Source organism: Pseudorca crassidens, chromosome 5 (assembly GCF_039906515.1).
Source record: "Pseudorca crassidens isolate mPseCra1 chromosome 5, mPseCra1.hap1, whole genome shotgun sequence".
NCBI classification, from domain to species: Eukaryota; Metazoa; Chordata; class Mammalia; order Artiodactyla; family Delphinidae; genus Pseudorca; species Pseudorca crassidens.
The window spans coordinates 43,010,802-43,029,979 of record NC_090300.1 but is presented as its reverse complement, the minus strand read 5'-3'; the positions used below and the strand labels follow the sequence as shown (position 1 = coordinate 43,029,979).

General features: G+C 40.1%; 1 long non-coding RNA gene across 1 annotated transcript in view; it reads left to right on the top strand.

Annotated features, from left to right (window-relative positions):
- The window catches only part of LOC137224419 (uncharacterized), a 36,682-nt gene extending 30,076 nt beyond the window's left edge, over positions 1 to 6,606 (top strand). The window contains exons 2-3 of the long non-coding RNA XR_010943337.1: positions 4,889 to 4,920; positions 6,370 to 6,606. This is a non-coding gene — a long non-coding RNA (uncharacterized lncRNA). The remainder of the gene's footprint in view (positions 1 to 4,888; positions 4,921 to 6,369) is intronic.
- The last annotated feature ends 12,572 nt before the right edge of the window (positions 6,607 to 19,178 follow it).

Genomic DNA, 19,178 nt, shown 5'->3' with positions numbered 1-19,178 from the left:
TAATTCCCGACTTTATGAACATTTCTAGTGCAATCTCTGATCCTTTAAAAACTGACATTAAACAAATTATTTTAAGGTTACAACTGTATTGCCAGTGAAGAGAAAAGTAATAAAGTAAATATTTTCCAAAGGTTTTTAAAAGAATGGTATTTGACAAAGACATACCTGAAGGGGGAATACTCATTTACTAAGAACAGGTTATTGAAAACTCTGCACGATTTAAAAAAAAAACCGATTAAAAATTCACATGAAATGATACCTTACTGGCAAGCTCAGAATATAAAATTGGAAACCCAAAAGGAATAGATAAACAGGTAAACAACACACACCAAATAATTTCTACAAGCCTCTCAGAGAATCAGTAGGAAACTGTTAAGAGAAACGATGGGACTTTGTTATAACTTTTTATTTAGCTGAATTCTTTTCAGCTCTGGGAAGTTTGTTGGGTAGATAAACCAACAGGAAGAACAGTGTTAAAAAAAACAAAACAAAACAAAAAAGGACTTCAAGAAGCCCCCAGTTCATGCTAAACGGTGTGTGGTGTGAATTCCCACCAACTTTTCCTTATCGGACCAAGAGTGACCTTTCTCCTGAAGCTGAGTTCTGATGACTATTTGATCTATTTCTTTAAAAAAATCTGTTCTGGGGAATGTTGGAAGGTTGAGTTTGACTTTCATCTGATTGTTCATTGCAATTTGTAAAGATTAGGTCAGACGTGTATAGACTGAAATCCACAGCTGCTCTTCAGGAACGGGTAGCCCGGGGTTGAAAGAATGGAGACGTCTGGGGTTATCCACTTGTGACAAATGTCTGTGGAATGTGAGGCTTATTTTGGGCACTGGGACCTTACTTTTCAGCATAGCTGTGGTCTTCTCTGGAGGCAGTCAGATCTCTGGGTGCAATGCTTAAGTCCTGTTCTATTATGGAGAATTGCAAAGGAGGTTTCTTTAGATCCGAGAAGTTATACGCAGACTGAGTGACCACTGAGGCGGGCCATCTGATGGGAAAGCTGGTCTAGAGACAGAAAACTTCAGCTATTGGAATCATCTCAATGTTACCATTCTCAAAGTTTTCCTTTGAGCAATGACCCCAGATTCTCTAATTAGAGGGCTACTTCTTTCGTGAAGGGATAATTCAGCACAGGTCTTCTGGCCCTTATCCACAATCCGGACACTCCAGAGCTCTAGAAAGTGGAAGTTATTTCCATAATTTATTTTTTGGCAAAACCTGACCTCATCTGAATTTATTTGATAGAACAAGCTGACCTGAAGTTATATAAGGTTATGTATAGCCTTTATCTCACCTAGTGTAAATATTCATGCATTTTGATTATTGGGTACTGCCTCAGATTCTACTCAGGGTGTGATATAATATATGATATGTACACTTTATTAACTTCCCAGAACTTGAAAAGGTTTGAATTCTGAAACCCATATGTATCCAAGGATTTCAGATAAAGGAAGGGACTGTGGAGCTGTAACCACAAATGAGTCTTGATTTTCCTTTTTCTGCATGCAAATACCCACTAATAATGTCCTTAAGGATAATTTGTTTGGGGAAGTTAAATAGTCTTTCTAAAATTTGATTTAAACTATTAACTTGCTTAGCAAAATTAATAGTAAAATTATCACAAGTTCTGAATTAGCTGCGTTTGAATTAATGAGGCTTCATTATAAGCACAAAGCAGCATTACTTCCAAGGTCTGATTTTCATTAGTACAAAAGAGACAAATAAAGCTGAAGAAAGGAAAAGAAAAGAACCAGAATTGCCTATGTGTGTGCCCTGTAAGCATTCAAAGTGTCTCTAGATTTTTTATTAATAAGGAGATGAAAATATGTTTATATTGCCTGCCCCAAGTTGATCTGGATTAAGGCTGCCACAAAGTCCTTTTAGTCCCAGTGGGCTGTGTGTTATTCCTGGATGCCCATTTCCTTATTCTTAAAATACTGAGGCTAATAGTTTTCTCAACAAAACAAAGAGGAGACAAATGATTTTCTTTCTTTCTTTCCTTCTTTCTTTCTTTCTTCCTTCCTTCCTTCCTTCCTTCCTTCCTTCCTTCCTTTCTTCCTTCCTTCCTTTCTTCCTTTCTTTCTCTTCCTTTCTTTCTTTCTTCCTTTCTTCCTTCCTTCCTTCCTTCCTTTCTTCCTTCCTTCCTTCCTTCCTTCCTTTCTTTCTCTTCCTTTCTTTCTTTCTTCCTTTCTTCCTTCCTTCCTTTCTTTCTCTTCCTTTCTTCCTTCCTTCCTTCCTTCCTTCCTTCCTTCCTTCCTTCCTTCCTTCCTTTCTTTCTTTCTTTCTTTCTTTCTTTCTTTCTTTCTTTCTTTCTTTCTTTCTTTCTTTCTTTCTTTCTTTCTTTCTTTCTTTTCTTTCTTCCTTTCTTTCGAGAGGACAGGTAGGAAGCCTGGGATCCAAAGAACATTTTGCAAAGTGCAAAAGCAGGTAAAGCTTAAGGAGGGTAAGGGTAGAATTTCAGGGCTGAAGGAGAGGTGGGTTTCAAGGGGCAGCAGGAAGACAGGGTTTGGGAACGGGCTGCACGGGTGGGCAGCGGGGCTCAGGGCTTAGGCCGGGATACTCGCATTGCAATCTACTCTGCTTCTTTAAAATCTGTTATGCCCTTTTCTGTTTGTTGGCAAAGAGGAACTGTGTGTTTAGTTCCTACTGAGTAGAAGGAGGTTGTCTGTCTTTTAACCATAAATTCACACATAAATACTCCAGGATAATCCCTTTACTAGACAAAAATGGTTTTTAACTTGAAGCCCATGGAGATGTGGCTCTTCTAAAATCTTGGCCAGCTAACTTTTCTCTTTTTCCTTGTGGTTCGGGACTCTCTTTTTCTGGTTTCTCTTTCAAGAGGATGTTGTCACTGTTCTTCTCCAAAGCATGCACTCAGACAGAACAGCAGGCAGAGGTGGCAGACACCTTGCAGGAAGAATTTGAGGAAGGCGTTGATGTAAGCAGATTGGCTGTTTATATTAAATACGTTGGAGTAGGGCCCCGATAACAACGACCTCCCAAACACTGAGGAGCCCCAAAGGATGACGGGAGATCAGCTCACCCACCGAAATGCTGTTAGAGCTGGAATAACCTCTGTGGCAGAGCTGTCTTCAGTTCTGTGGGAAGCTCGCAGGCCTGGTGTTACCGTGCATAGGCATCTGGGTTCGGCCAGGTAGCTGTACTCGGGCCTGTGCAAACATGCCTGCCTCCGTTCCACTGCACTGATTGATGTGATGGCGGCTTCACAAGGTTTTGTCACATGAAGGATGAGAGAAAGCCCCCACCAACCAAAGAGACTGGGTCCCGGTCACATTCCTTGGTTAGAGTCTTTATTCTATGAGATGGAAAGAATATAGGCAGAGCAATGCATTCCAGAATCTCAGAGGGAGGTTATGACATGAAAACTCATTACCCTGTAAAATAACAGCGAATTCGCCAGAAAATGTAAAATATTCTTTGGGGGAGGGTATCAAAGAAAGAGCAAGGGGTGGGTTTAAAGCAAGGGGAGAAGGCGTTGGGAATGTTTGGCCTGGGCCCAGGCAGCCTTCAATTCACTTTCCACACTGCTGTTGGTTATAGTTTGGAAAAAATAAAACAGGCTAACTTTGTTATGTCTTATTTATAGAAATCAGCGGATTCCCTGCGCCTCCAGGATAAGGTCCTGGCATACAAGGCTCTTTATATGCTGATTCTAACCTAAGTCTCTGCCTGATCTCCTATCACTTCCTCCCTGCCCATCCCTGGGTGCATTTGCAAATGAATTTACCATGATAGTAGGTTGGCAGACCTTTGCATGCCTTGGACATATATACTGTTTTTTTTTCTCCTACTTTCTCCTCCTCTTGGCGGGTTCCACCTCATTTTTCAAGACGTTGGTTCAAATGCTACCTCTTCAATGGAGTATTTTCTCTCATTCATTCATTCATTCATTCAACAGACAGATAGTGATTAAGCAGTGTCAGGCACTGGGTTGGGCCCCAGGGTGAAGGGAAATGATGGACAAGATGATCCATTACTTGTCCCTCAGAAGCATCAGTCTTACTGGGTATCTTGCCAATCAGGGAAGGAGTCCTGGAGGGAACTACTGTCAAGATGAGAGCTGAGGGCTCACGAGGCCTTACCCAAGTGAAGGCTGGGTGGCATGTACCATGCAAAGCAATATCATAATGAACTTGATTGCCTGCTATGATTCAGACGTTCCTCTATCATGTTGTATTGTAATGAGACCTTTACTGTCCCCAGTTTCATTCCTAGTCTGTGAGCTCCTTTGTCGTAAGACCATGGCTTAGCTTCTTCTTTGTCCCCAGAAATCTTAATGCACAAATTAAGAGGGATTCTGTAAAAGAAGAGAGGGTTGGGTTTCTGTTTTGGCATAGATGCCAAGGGTCCTTTCCGACCTGAAGATGCTTGTGTGACTCTCAATCTGAGAATCATTCAGTTTCTCTAAGGAGTACAGATTAGGTGATCTTTTCTTTGCTAAAGGTTTTCTGACATAATGGTTAATAGTTTGCTATTATTTCTAATAGAGAAACTGGGACAAGAATTATTCTCTGACTAAAGTCTTAATGGGTATTCTAATCAGCAAATGTTTTTTCAAACTGTTGTTTGAAGGATTCAGTGGCTGAGGGCTACAGAGGGGCTGCAGAGGTGTGGAAAGTCTGATCCATATTGAGGTGGGAGTGAGGGAATATGTGATGAAACTTTTTGGTGTTTATTTAGGATGAATAAATAAATGAAGAAATGTAAACAGATCCTAGCTTCAGAGGGTTTCCCTCCATCAGGGATGTAAGTTTGCATTATGAACTAAGAGTGGTAGAATTTGGTCAGTTTTGGGGATCTCAGCATCCTGACCTGCCAATGATAGCATACCTTTCTTCTTCTTCTTCTTTTTTTTCAGCTGCACCACAAAGCATGCGGAATCCCAACAAGGTATTGAACCTGTGCCCCCTGCAGTGGAAATGTGGAGTGCTAACCCCTGGACCACCAGGGAATTCCCAGCATACCTTTATTCTTAATGGGTTAAGACAGTAGATGCATTTGTGTGTTTGTCTCCTTTGAGTTTTACAAGAGAAATCTTAGACCCCTGGAAACTTCAGGCACACCTGCTATTCTGTCTATCCAGTAGAATGGAGAACACTTCTTTTCCTTGCCTGAAAGTTTTATTACTATTTATTTTTAAGGGAAAAAAATGATGTAATGGTGCTTTTGTGGTCGAAAGGTTTGATGTGAATGAAGCACCAGAGCAAAGGTAGGATAGAAAGTGTCTACTGGTCCTGAATAGCTCCTAGGGCCTTAGCTCAGAATACCTTGACTCTGTGAATCATCTGTGGGCATTGGTGAGCTGTCCAATCACTATGTTTCACTTTGAAGGAATTATCTGCTCCATAATGGAGATTTTGTTACTGAAAAGACCCTAAAGCACACGCCACTCAGTGGTCCCTTTTAGCATTTTATTTCCTTCAGAAATAATGATGCTTCCAGTACAGCTAGGGTTTCCACTGAAAGAACACATATTGCTTGGGATTCGACCCTCTAAACCAGGGGTTAGCAAATTATGGTCTGTGGACCAAATCCGGTCAGCCCCTGCTTTGTACTGCCCACAAGCTTAGAATGGTTTTTACATTTTTAAATGATGACATTTTAAATTGTTAGACAATTTGCTTACATACTATCCTTAATTTTGCCTCTTGGCCTGCAAAGCCTAAAATACTTACTGTCTGGGCCTGTGCAGGAAAAGTTGACCAACCCCTGCTCTGAAACCCCTGACTTACTATTATTTTATTATTTTTATTTTTTGCTATCTTTGGTCATTTTTTTTTCCACATGAACTTTAAGACAACTTTATTCAACCCACATTCCTCCCGAATCCAAGGAATAAAATTGTAGTTTTCATATTATATATTAATTTTTGGATGATTGACAATTTGTCATATTAAATCTTCTTATTCAAGAATATGATAGATTTCTCCCTTTGTTCAGAACTTGTTTTATGTCCTTTGATAAGATTTTATGGTTTTCTTCACGTGTCCTGAACAATATTTCTTATGGGATGTTTTCCTATTTTATAGACATCCCTATTGTGAATTAAACATTTTCTCAACATCCATTTTAGCTATTTAATACCAGTATAGAAAAATAGTTACGGATTTTTGTGTGTTTACCAAATTCTTTTTTTTTTTTAACATCTTTATTGGGGTATAATTGCTTTACAATGGTGTGTTAGTTTCTGCTTTATAACAAAGTGAATCAGTTATACATGTGTTCCCATATCTCTTCCCCCTTGCGTCTCCCTCCCTCCCACCCTCCCTATCCCACCCCTCCAGGCGTACCAAATTCTTTGATTAATTCTAATGGTGTGTTTGCTTTTTTTTCCTTCAGAGTATCCTGAATTTTATATATATAGAATCACATCACCAGCAAGGTAAGAAAATTTATCTTCACTCTTCCAATATTTATATGGATTGTAAAACCCCTGACTTTAATGGTTGTCATCTGAAACAGGGATTAACATCATAGCAAACAAAAGTACATCTGTAATGAACATAAATGCAGTTAACCCTTTATTTTAGGTCAGAGTTCACAAGGCAGAAGCCACAGCTGTTGTGTGTATTTCGACTTGAGATGGTGCAGTGTGTTTAGGCAGAGTAAACCCCTCAGGGTAATCATACTGTGCTGGGACAGCGTGGTGAGAGCTCGGGCTGGGGAAGCCGGAGCCCTGGGCCGTCATCTTCCCCGCTCTGCTGTTTGACGTGGGTAGAGGCCCGGTTACTTCTCTGAGCCTTGGACTGCTCGTGTTTTACACTTTGTCGTCTCATTTGGAAAGCCGAGGCTCTTCATATCCCCACCCCACCCTTCTCAACAAATACTGTTTCCCATGGCTTCCTGCCTTGCCCCCATCCCTCCGCAGGCCCTTAGTTCTGAAGGTATAATTTTTTGGGTGTCCTCCTGGGATACACTTGATTAAATTTGAAGAAAGAGATCATATCAGAGCAATATGCTATTTCACATCATTTTTTGTCATTTCTTGGAGCAGCTTCTGGGTTTAGGTTCCTGCCTCTTTTTTAGGCTAATACATTATGGATGAGGTACAGCTGTGACCAATAAAGATCCTTCTTTCAGAGTGAAAACAGGTCCCCTTGGTGTGGCCCAAAGGCCTGGGTGAGACAGAGAAGGGGGCTGACACCCTCTGGCACATCTCTGATGGACCTTCCAAAAACGTGCCCCTTTTTGTTTGATTCTTGCTTTACCTTCTCTTCCGTTCTGTTAGCCCCTAAATCCACTTTTAAGCCTTCATACTGACACATTTAAATGCAACATAAAAAGAATAAAACAATATCACTGTTTATTCTGGTGAATGAATAGCCAGGAAGCACTGCAGTACCCATCTAGCAGCAGACTTTCTTCTGAATTCTAGATGTTTCAAGTCATTGTGCATGTGGAAGCGCTGAGGCTCTGAGGAAAGCTGCATTGCATGACTTCAGGGAGTGATTTACATTGTGGGCAATGAAAGGGGGGCCCCCTGGAGTTGTGCAGCTGGTCCCAAATCCCGTATGGTTTGAGTTGATTGAAGTTTTGATCATTTGCGAGAAAAAATTAAGAGAAGACATGCTATTTATACTCAATAGATATTTATAGAGTTCCTACTATGAGGTGCTACAAGGGATAAGTAAAACAACTCCTGGCTCCAGGTGGTTTCAGGTGAAGGAGAGGATGAAATACACAACAGAGTGGGTAGAAGTGTGTGCCCAGTGGAGTGGAGAGGAACAATCGAAGTACTCTGGGAGCTAAGGGTAAGAAGGTGTTGCTTTTAGCAAAGGAGGAGATTTCGCGGAGGATATGGAATTTGAGCTGAGGCTTGGGAGGTGGTAGAGTTTCACTAGATAATGAGGGGGAGTTAGGGGAAGGGCAAGAGCACAGGCATGGTAAGCAGGTGGGGAAGTGTAGAGTGTTGGGGTGAGTAGCTCAATTTGTTTGAGGTGCAGCTTCCCATAGGAAAACTGCACGGTATTTAGTTGGGGAAACTGCCTGAAGCACCACATTTGACCTCACCTGCATGGCCTTTAGCTCCAGAGTTAGACTTTCTTTCTGATCATCAGAAAAAAAGGGAAAGGAAGCCTGGATGATTGTCCCTGACACTTCATTTCAGAATAAAGGGCTGCAATCATTCAAGGAGTTGTCTCAGAAGTGATGAATTTTCCATCCCTATTTGAGTAGCACTAGTATCTCATTTCTGGATACAAAATAGTCATGCCTATCCAACAGTCTTCTTTGCCATATTCCCATCCCAGCAGAAAAAATACACCCACACCCCATCATCCATCTAGAACTATCCACATGGTTAGTATTCTTCAGTGCAGGGCTATCACCTGTCTGATTGTCGCTTCACTTGAGACAGCCCAGAAATTTCTTTTACTCCCAGTAAGCAAAGACCTGATCAATTTAATCTGGCCAGCATCAACCTGAAAAACATATGCTGCTTTATAGGAAAAACACATGTGTGTGAAACGGCCTGATCCCTCACCTTCTTCATCATTCACAGCTCTCTTCCTGTAGGTGAAGCAGAGATTTTGCATGCCTCAGAAGTAGGTTGAATATGTTACTCTACCCAGGGATATTACTGCTCATCCAGAAGAAAGGCCTATTTATACTGAAGGGGGGAAAAGCAAACACTGAGGCCATTTATTTGCTAACTGTGAACCCCTCGGGCAGAATGAACTTGAAGATTTAAAATTCTGTGTGGACTGCCTTGTCAAGTTTCAAACTTGCCTGATCAATTTCTGCATTGATCTCTTATTGCTGATACATAGTTTTCTTGGGTGTTCTGCATCAAAATGCCATAGATCTACAGTGCTCCCTAGCAGAGTATAGGGTGCCATCAAATTGTTAACATGTTATATTAGTCAGCTTGGGCTGCCATAGCAAAATACCAGAGACTGGGCAGCTTAAACAACAGAAGTTTGTTTCTCACAGTTCTGGAGGCTGGTAAGTCCAAGATAAATAGGCCTGCCATTTCAGTTCCTGGTGAGAGCTTTCTTCCTGGCCTGTAGACAGCTGAGTCCTTGCTGGGTCCTCACATGGCCTTTCCTTTTTGCATGTGTGCAGGGAGAAAGATCTCTTCCTCTTCTTATAAGGCCACTACTCTCATCATGAGGGCCCCACCCTCATGACCTAACCTAACCTAATTTACCTCCCAAAGACCCCATCTTTGGGACCATTGCATTGGCGGTTAGGGCTACCATATGTGAATTTGGGGGGACCCAAACATTCAGTTCATAACACATGCCATAGAGACAGTGGCTTCCTAGGAAGTGTTGTGGGGAGTTGAGGTCAGGCACAAGTCTTGGAATGCCTCATTGTGTCCTACGTCCTGTCATGAATGAGCACTAGTGTTTCGTGGGTTGAAAAAATGAGGAAAGCATGTGAAAATTCAATACCACAATAGTGTGTTGACAGTTGCTCAAAATGATGATGATGATAATAATAATAACCATAAAGTTAATACATACTGAGCACAGATTATGCCAACTGCTGTGCTACGCTCTTTCATATATATCATTTTGATCCTCACAAGAAGATGTGAAAGTAATTTTTACCTCTTCCATCTTAAAGAAGAAGGAACTGAGGTTCTGAGAGATAAAGAAAATGGCCCAAGGTCACATACCTAGGAAGATCTGTTTGACTTTAAATCTCATGTTCTTTTTGTATACCACTTAGCCTAAGAGGAAAAAATAATATCCTCTCTGAAATTTATTTGTGAAATTTAATTGGTAGACAAACACAGATTTTGGGGGGAATACGGAATGAAAAATTGATAGTTTTAGATCAATAAAAACATCTAGAATTCCCTTTTTATAACAAAAGGAAGTTAAAAAGTTAAATGACAGAGAGGACTGTGGAAGTCAAATAGGGAGAGCTGGAGAGTGTTTGCCAGAGAATGCAGACTAAAGTAACATCAGTGTGATCCAGTGGAAGAAATGCAGCGCTAAAACAGGACTGCCACATACAGCTGGGCTGGTGGTGCACTGCCCAATGCTGAGGACTGCCACTGAACACTGTACTTTACACAAGCAGTACACAGTGGAGATGAGCAGTCCACAACATGTGGGGACATGTTCAGTGGTCCTGGCAGAGTCCTGAACTGTAGTTGAGGCTTGCCACTATAGTAGAATTAAGCTGGGCAACTCATTTCCCTTCCAGTTTTGGTATTTCCATTGTAAAATAACTGTGAATATTGGCTTTTAAAACTGTTTTTAAACTTGTACTAGGCAATAGTTTTTTGGGGAAAATGGAGAAAAACATGGCTAGCTATTATCTTTTGTGGGTTTATAGAATAATAGAAGACTAGATATTGCTTTTGAATCATTTTTTTGGATTTTTCCTTTATAAATGTAAAATTATATTTTTGTTACATCTTTTTAAGCATTATCCATCTATAATACCAAATAATATTTTTTTCATGTTTAGTTGTTAGTATTTGATTTTTATTTTAAATAAATAATAGAGCTGAAATGATTTCCTATATTATATAAGGAGAATTTTCCTTGAGTTAAGTTAGCAATACCGGGGAAGCAGGAGATGTATACTTTAGTCTCTGTTGCAGTACTAGGAAACACACATTTATTTTTAAATGAGTGAAATAAGAAAAGTATGTTAATCTTTAGGATAAACATGTGATTAAGAAACAAGATTTTTTTTAATCTAAAGTGATGAGAATAATTTAAGCCTTTTCTTTTGGATTATATATTTAGATAATGTGAAATAAGATACAGTAATGAGATTTAAAAACAGATCTTAAAATATCCTTAAAGGTGGAAATAAACTATTCATGCTATAAATTAAATGATCAATAATGACCATGAGGCAGGCTGCAGTAAATATTTCTTCTGTTTTCATAAATTGTTTCTCTTATCAGTAGAGCAGCTTTCATGAAAAATAAAAAGGCCTACAGCAAAACTAATTATGATATTTACATCTTAGCTTTGAAACTGACTTGATAGTTTTTTTTTTTTTTTTACTGTTTCTGTCCAGCCTTTTTAAAGGGAGAAAAGATTTAATAATAATGTACTTTGTAGCATTATTTATGATCATCAGTTAAATCTGGCACATTTGAGGTGGCTTTATTTTACAAAGTTCATGGCTGGAAGACAGTTTTTCTGTAAATAGTCCATTATTCTGAATCTTTTGACCTGGGAATTTTTGTCCTTGAAATCTTAGGTTATTAATTTAATTGGTGTAATCCTTGGGGATCCATTTATCTTATCTTTGTAATCAAATAACTGGGGTTTAAGCAGATGCTAAGCAGAAAACCAAGAGAGGGGGTCTAGCTCAGGAGGAGAATCCTTTGTCCTTCGTGACTATTCTCAGGGGCCTTCCTTTCCCCACTAGCTGCTCTGGGGCAAGGAATGCCAGCACCCTATGCTAGAAGTGGCCACCATAAACTCTTACATTTTGATCTAAGCTCAGTTTCTATTTTTCTGTGTTCTTTGAAGTGCTAATTAACTATAACAATCTAAGATGCCAGTGGTCGCTGCATGTGGGCAAAAGGCAGAAAATGATTTGTAGTCTGATTCGGTTGGCATCTTCTTGCCAAAAACGGAAACTAGAAGTTGATGATGTAACTAAACGAAAGTGAAGCATTCAAGGCCAGTCTACTAAGAGCGTGACTTGAATTGAAGCCGAAGAAACGTCTAAGGAGACTTTCTTCTATTTTCTGACCTTTTCATATTATGAACAATAAGGACATCCAACCTCATCATGTTTTAAGGAAGGCTGTTCAGTTTATCTTCATGTAAGTAAGTTGCGATGAGGTCAGAAAACATTGAAAGTCTAAAGTTGCCAAAATGATGGGTAAACATTTAGCACGCTTTGAACAAATTTCAAAATGCATTTTCTGGGGGCTCCTGACAAAGAAAGTATCCAGTGGTAGATTTTGTTTTTCTAAGACAAGCACAGGTAAAGGTCAGCAATCATTAGAGATTTGGACCCACTGCTAGTAGTTGATTTTTCTTCATGATGGTTAGGAACACTTAAAATGGCTCATTTCAGTGTTTATCGTAGTGTCTCACATGTCTACTGTTTTCAGAATAGCTGCAAAATAACATTTTCTATGAATAACTGTAATTTAGCAATAATTGGATGCCCAACATATAAAGAGAATGATACACAAACACATACAACATCTGCTGTTATTGTCACTAGCGGTTGAAGGCACATGCTGACTTGTCCCATCATGTATGTGCCAACATTACATTGAAGAAGACCTGATTTCTCAGTCAATACATTTTGTACCTTGGGGAAAACTCAGAAATAATAACCATCTTAGGAATATCTTTATCAAGGCCAAAGAAAACAAAGGGTTATATGGGGAGAGTAATGCAAACATATTAAAAAACAAAAAGTAGATAACAAGTGTGATTGTGGGACCTGCAGCCTGTGACAAAACTGTGACGGGAGAGGCAGCTCTCACAATATGAAGTAAGGGGTTCTTTACCTGAACTGTTCTGTTTGACCTTGTTCTTGTCTCTTCTCAGTATTGTTTCTCTACTCATGGGAATCTCTTCAATGAGAGAACTAAAGTCAAGAGAAAAATAAAACATTACCTAATGACAACCAGTAAAGGAACCTTGGCTGATTCCATGAAAAAACAAGAGCTTTGATTCATTAAAGAACATTAGGTTGGGAGAGACCTTAGATGTTATCTACTCCAACCCCTGACTTTATAGATGAAACTGAGGTTTATTCACTCTTCATTCATTCATTCATTCATCTATTCATCTATTCATGCATTTGACAAATAGATATTGCCCTAATCTAGGCACTGGGGAACAAGAGAAATAATGTCTCAGACCTACTGAATTTACATTCTAGTGGGAGACAAGCAATAAAACACATAAATATCTGGTCACTAAGTTTAGATTATGATATGTGCTGGGAAGAAAATATATCAGGATAAGAATGACTAGGGGCTAACTCTAGGTCGGGTGGTCAGGGAAGGCTTCTCTGAGGTGGTGGCATTTGTGCTGAGACTTGAATGATAAGCAGGAACCAGCCACAGAGCATTCCAGCTTGAGGAAGCAGCTGACACAAAGCTCCAAGGTGAGAATGAGCTCAGCAAACCTGAGTAACAGAAAGAAGGAGCCTGGTGGGCAAGAGGGAGGGGGAGAGGATGAAATCAGAGCAGTTGGCCATGGTAAGATCACAAAGGCCTTGTCAGCTGTGGTCACATGTTTAGATTAAGAGAATCTAATCAGAAGAGCTGAGTGTGCTGAGTTTTAAGCAAAGGAGTAAGACTGTGACTTCCTTAAGCAAAATCAGACGGTTTAGAACATTTATTCAAGAAGCATTTATTTGAGTGTCTCTCTTTGTTTTTTTTTTTTTTAGTTTTTATCATATACCTTTTATTCTATGTGTTTTTATTCTTTTTTTTTAAACATCTTTATTGGAGTATAATTGCTTTACAATGGTGTGTTAGTTTCTGCTTTATAACAAAGTGAATCAGCTATACGTATACGTATATCCCCATATCTCCTCCCTCTCGTGTCTCCCTCCCCCCCTCCCTGTCCCACCCCTCTAGGTGGACACAAAACACCGAGCTGATCTCCCTGTGCTATGCGGCTGCTTCCCACTAGCTGTCTGTTTTACATTTGGTAGTGTATATATGCCCATGCCACTCTCTTACTTCGTCCCAGCTTACCCTTCCCCCTCCCCGTGTCCTCAAGTCCATTCTCTATGTCTGCGTCTTTATTCCTGTCCGGCCCCTAGGTTCTTCAGAACCATTTTTTTTTTTTAGATTCCATATATACGTGTTAGCGTACAGTATTGTTTTTCTTTCTGACTTACTTCACTCTGTATGACAGACTCTAGGTCCATCCACCTCACTACAAATAACTCAATTTCGTTTCTTTTTACGGCTGAGTAATATTCCATTGTATATATGTGCCACATCTTCTTTATCCATTCATCTGTCAATGGACACAGGTTGCTTCCATGTCATGGCCATTGTAAATAGTGCTGCAAAGCCCAGAGATAAACCCACGCACATATGGTCACCTTATCTTTGAGTGTCTTTTTGATGCACAGAGCAGTGCCACATGCCACGTGCTGAGGAGTTACAGAAAAAAATCTTGGACACTTTTCCTTCTTTTTAGAAGCTCACAACTTGGAGAGAATGAAACAATTGATGTTGCAGTTATGTAACAAAATCAAAACATGAAACATAATGTGAGCCAATGGGAAGGAGCACTGAGTTAAAAATTAGAAAACCTGGGCTTCCCTGGTGGCGCAGTGGTTGAGAGTCCTCCTGCCGATGCAGGGGACGTGGGTTCGTGCCCCGGTCCGGGAAGATCCCACATGCCGCGGAGTGGCTGGACCCGTGAGCCATGACCGCTGAGCCTGTGCGTCCGGAGCCTGTGCTCCGCAACGGGAGAGGCCACAACAGTGAGAGGCCCGCGTAACGCAAAAAAAAAAAAAAAAAAATTAGAAGATTTTTGATTAAATTCAATTCAATCAGAATTCAATTCTGATTGAATCTGTTTCACTGAGTCTTGGTTTTGTCTTCTAAAAGAAGAGGAATAATAATGCCTGCCTTGCCTATCTTATCAGGGCATTGTGGTAGAGCAAAAGAAATCATGTTTGCAGAAGTGCTTTGGGAAGACCCCTTCAAAACCATCAAATGTTATATTAATGTGGCGAGGGTACATGGTATTGGTACTGGGATTGGATAAGGGACCAGGTTATGGAGAATTTTAAATCTAGATTAAGAATTTATTTTATTTTGAGGGCAAAAGAGTTCATTAGAGGTTATACAAGAGGGGGAAGCTATGATGAACATTAGTTCTATTCATTAATGAATACATGGAAAACTGAGTAGGGAGGAAGGAGAAAAGGAAAAGATTCTTCTCAAGGTTTTGAATTCTAGTTCCTGGAAGAAGGATGGTGCTATTGCTGGAAATCCTCAAGTTATGAAGGGGACGCTGTTCATGGGCTGATAACGAGCCAGGGTCTGAAAACACTGACAACCAGGAGATGGCGTGCTCCTCATGCAGGGCTGGGCTGCGGGGAGTTGGGGATCTTGGGCAGGAGGTTCAGATTTGACTATCATCTTATATTGCAGGTGGCTAAACTATGAAATAGGCTCTGTTAGTGAGTGAAAATTGGTAGAGAAAGTACTGAGGAATGAGGACTGAACCTCGGTTTATACCCAGAATCAAAATGGAAAAGATGTAGACAGAATGACAGGTAGGGAAGCAGGACTGGAGAAGCACAAATGTACTTTTTCTCCAGGAATGTGCTGCCTTCTTTTCTTTCCTTATGAACTCAACCTTGACCTTTTGAACCCAGCTCACATTCTCCAGGACATTTTTTTCTGGCTTTGGTTGGGTACACCCAGTGAATCTTCCATTAACATGCCAGGCCTCTTCGTTACTACGGGACTCTTTTCTGACTTCTCTATTGGATTATAAGTTTCTTGAAAGCAGAGATGGTGCTAACCCCAGTGCCTAACACAGACTTGGGTCCATCAGTAGATGTCTGATGAATGACTGCATCCAGAACTGAGAGAGAAGATGGCTTTGAGAAGAAGGGATGGTGGACAGGAATAATACATAATGTGGTATAAAATATTAAGCATTGATGGGAACATTTGATTCCGGTATAGGGGTCATTAGAGATCTTCAAGTGGCAGAATCGCTACAATAGGATTGGAGTAGCCTGACAAAGAGCTCACTGAGTAGGAGGGGAGGGGTTGTAGAAGGGAACGGGTGGTAATAAAATGGAAGTGGAGGGGTCATTTGCACCCCAAATTTGGTGGGGAAGTAAAGGAGATATAGAAGAAGGGGGGAACAGAAGTTTTGTTCATTTTTTAATTTTTGTTTTTGAGATAAGGAAAACCAGGATCATGGATAAATCATGAGTAAATCCCCCCAAAACTATAGTTAGCTATTATGCCTACGTAACGCCAGACGTTCAGACGCTTTTGACGTTGTGCCATCCACTTTTACGGGGAAACTTCCCCTCAGGCACAAATTAGAACTGAATGTGGTGGAACAATATTACATCATGAGCTATGACTAAATGCTCTGCCAATAGTCAGTCTAAAGATTATTTTAACCTAGATGGCAACTGCAAGTTTTAATTTATTATTTTAAGAACCTTTATAGCTGTATTTCCACGAGAATGAATTGCTGGTTCATTTATCAGGTGTGAAGGATGGGATGTTAACCGGTAGGCCTGAAAACTTGGGAGAAGGGATAACCTATTTAAATCATTGTTGGTGAAGGTGTGGAGAGGTTCCTGACAGGGCTATGAGGTAAGGTGGAGGGAATGCCAAAAGTTAATTGATGTCCTTCCTTTGGGTCAGAAAGTGTAAATTTCTCTCACAGAGATTTTAAGGTTGACAGTATTTGCACCTCCAAAACTTTATTGGCATGTAAGTTTGAAGTTAAAATGCATGTAGTCATCCTATTTATTTCTATTAAAATATGCCACTGCCTCTGGTATACTTGTGCTCAGTTTTCAGACTGATAAAAACCTTCAAGGACCTGGTTGTGAGGCCACCTCCTTTTTCTAACTCTCCCAGTAGAGTAATTTGCTTCCTTCTCCGTGTTTCTTCAGCACTTGTCGCTGTGTGTACTCTGTGGTGTCATAATTTATTTTGGACACAATGTCTTTTCTGCTAGACTGAGCTTTTTTAGGCCAGGGTCCTGTTTTAACACTTTCTGCATCCTTGGCACCCAGCACAAACCAGCCAGAGCAGGCTCCTAATAAAAGTCTGTTGAGTGGATGAATGAAATGGCAGGGAAAGGACCTTATACACACTTGGATTCTTCTTAAACACATAGTTGATCAATTTTGTTTTTAAGACCTACCTGTGCTGAAAAACAAGAGGCAACTGTGGGGTGAAGATTAGGTGAGAAGAGATGAAGCCAAGCAATGATGCAGCTGAGGAGTTTCAGGAAAAGGAACCATGTGGAGGCTGCCGGTGGGGTGGGGTGAAGGAAGTGCAGGGGACTGGCCAGTGTTTTCAGACTCCTAGATGGTACGCCAGGGAGGCTCTAACGTTATGGAATTTGCATGGAGCAGGGATGGGGAAGGCTCTTTCTTGCATCTGAGTCAGGCATATCCACACAAGGCTGCCTCCGGTGGAAGAAAGTGAGCTGTGTTGGAAAACAGGCAAGAAGAAACTTGCTTCACTTAGGACAAAATTAATTTTCAGAAGCCCACAAAAAGATGCAAAGGAAAGTTTTGAAAGGCAGAAATTGCTCGTAGAAGTTTCTAGACAACTAAGACTGATCCGGACACACTTGCATGTGGTGATAGCTTAATCATGCAAAAAGATGTTTTTTGCTGAGCTCTTTTGGTAAAAACTATGATCTTTCTTCTGTCCTATACTGGAAGAGTCTTCCCAGAAAATATAATAACCTTCTGTCTCACTAACGTATAATGTTTCACTTATTCTCAAGAGTTTGCCTGCTTCTCAAAAAATTCAAAAATATTAAAACTAGCTAAATTGTTTAAGGTTTGGCAATAAAAAGTTCCACTTATATGAAAATATAATACATTTAAATGTAAATTTAATTAATCCATTAAATGGTTTATTTGAACTATAATGAAACCTAATGATTTTGTGAGCAAATCAAATTACAATTGATAATATTTCATGTTCCATAAACTAATGAGTAATTTTACATTTGTAAAGGTATAAAGGAATGTTTTAAACCTTAAATATAGGGTTTGCGTTTTTTTTTCTCTCCAGTTCATTACATTTCATCATTTCTTGAAATTTTCAGGAGATTTGTCATCCCTAATTGCTGTGAACTGAGAAAGGCTGACACACAATTTGGGTGTGGGTTGGTGAGAGAAAGCAGTAGGAATTTCCTGGCCTTGATAAGATAATAGGGCAGGATAATAAGATCAAGGATTTGGGGAAAATCACATGACTAGGACATTTTTCCTACAGTGGCTTCTCTGAAGGCCCAGGTGTGTTTCTATGTTTATGTGGCATGTCGTAAGTGACTGTCCCAGCCTCTTGGGACTATTTGGATGCCTCAACCCAGCAGAGTAATAGAAAGACTTGGACTTGAGTCTCAGCTTTGTCACACGTACCCTGGGTGATATTAAATAAATAATTTAACTTTTTCATGCCTTAATTTTCTCATTTCCAACATGGAGCAGCTGATACTTGCCCCACCTACTTAACAAGGACGAAATCATAAAAGTTACAGAATGTTACAGCTGAACGTAAACATCTACTTCTACCACAAAATCTTCATTTTCTGGGTCAGGAGTTAAGTGACTGGATTAAAGAATGCAAAATAGGACTTCTTAGCACCTGTACTAATTGAATGTGCATGGCCTCTTGCCAAGGAGGGATCTAGATACAGTATTTCCCAGACTTTGAGTCTCTTTCTTTCTGGGCATCTTCTGGGTCTAGTGTTCCAGGGAACACACTTCGGGGAATGTTGGTGTCATACCATAATGAACAAAGTACACTAGGATTGTAGGGGGCCCCTAAAATTAATGGAGGACACTTTGAAACAGACAAATTTCTGAAAAATAAAAGGCTAATGATCACTTCCGTCAAGACTTCTTTTATAATGACAAACAGATGAGAACTGGACTATCTGGATTACAAATCAGAATATTTTTAATGTCATAGAAAGAATCATTTAGTGTCATCAGCCATATCTGATGACAACTGTCTCCTTTAAATTTTGTGGAAACACAATGGAAAGTATCAGAAGAACCTCCTTTACTGTTGAGAATTTTACACTGCCAAGCAGCATTTTAAAGTTTAACGATTGCCATTTTTATGACTTGAATGCCACACTCACAGTTATTGCTTCTTTCTATATGACGATGTCTCCTACTGCAGAGGGACATCTCTGCTCCTTGAGCAGTACTGTTGCCTGCCACCATGTGATGGTTCGGGCTGGGAATGGTGGTGAGGGTGACGATGTCTATATACACTAGAAGGGGCAGCCACTAGGGACTCACTGTTCTTGAAGGAATGGAAGAATAATTCAGTCCCTTATAGAAATCCCTTTAAAATAAGGATGTTGGCAGTTTGTGTCCTCATATATAAGAAATATGGAAACTAGAACTCCAGAGAAATTTTGAATTTGGAAAATTGACTTTACCTTTCGTTGTTTCAGTTAGATGGCTGGGTGGTGGTGGTTGAAGAACCCACC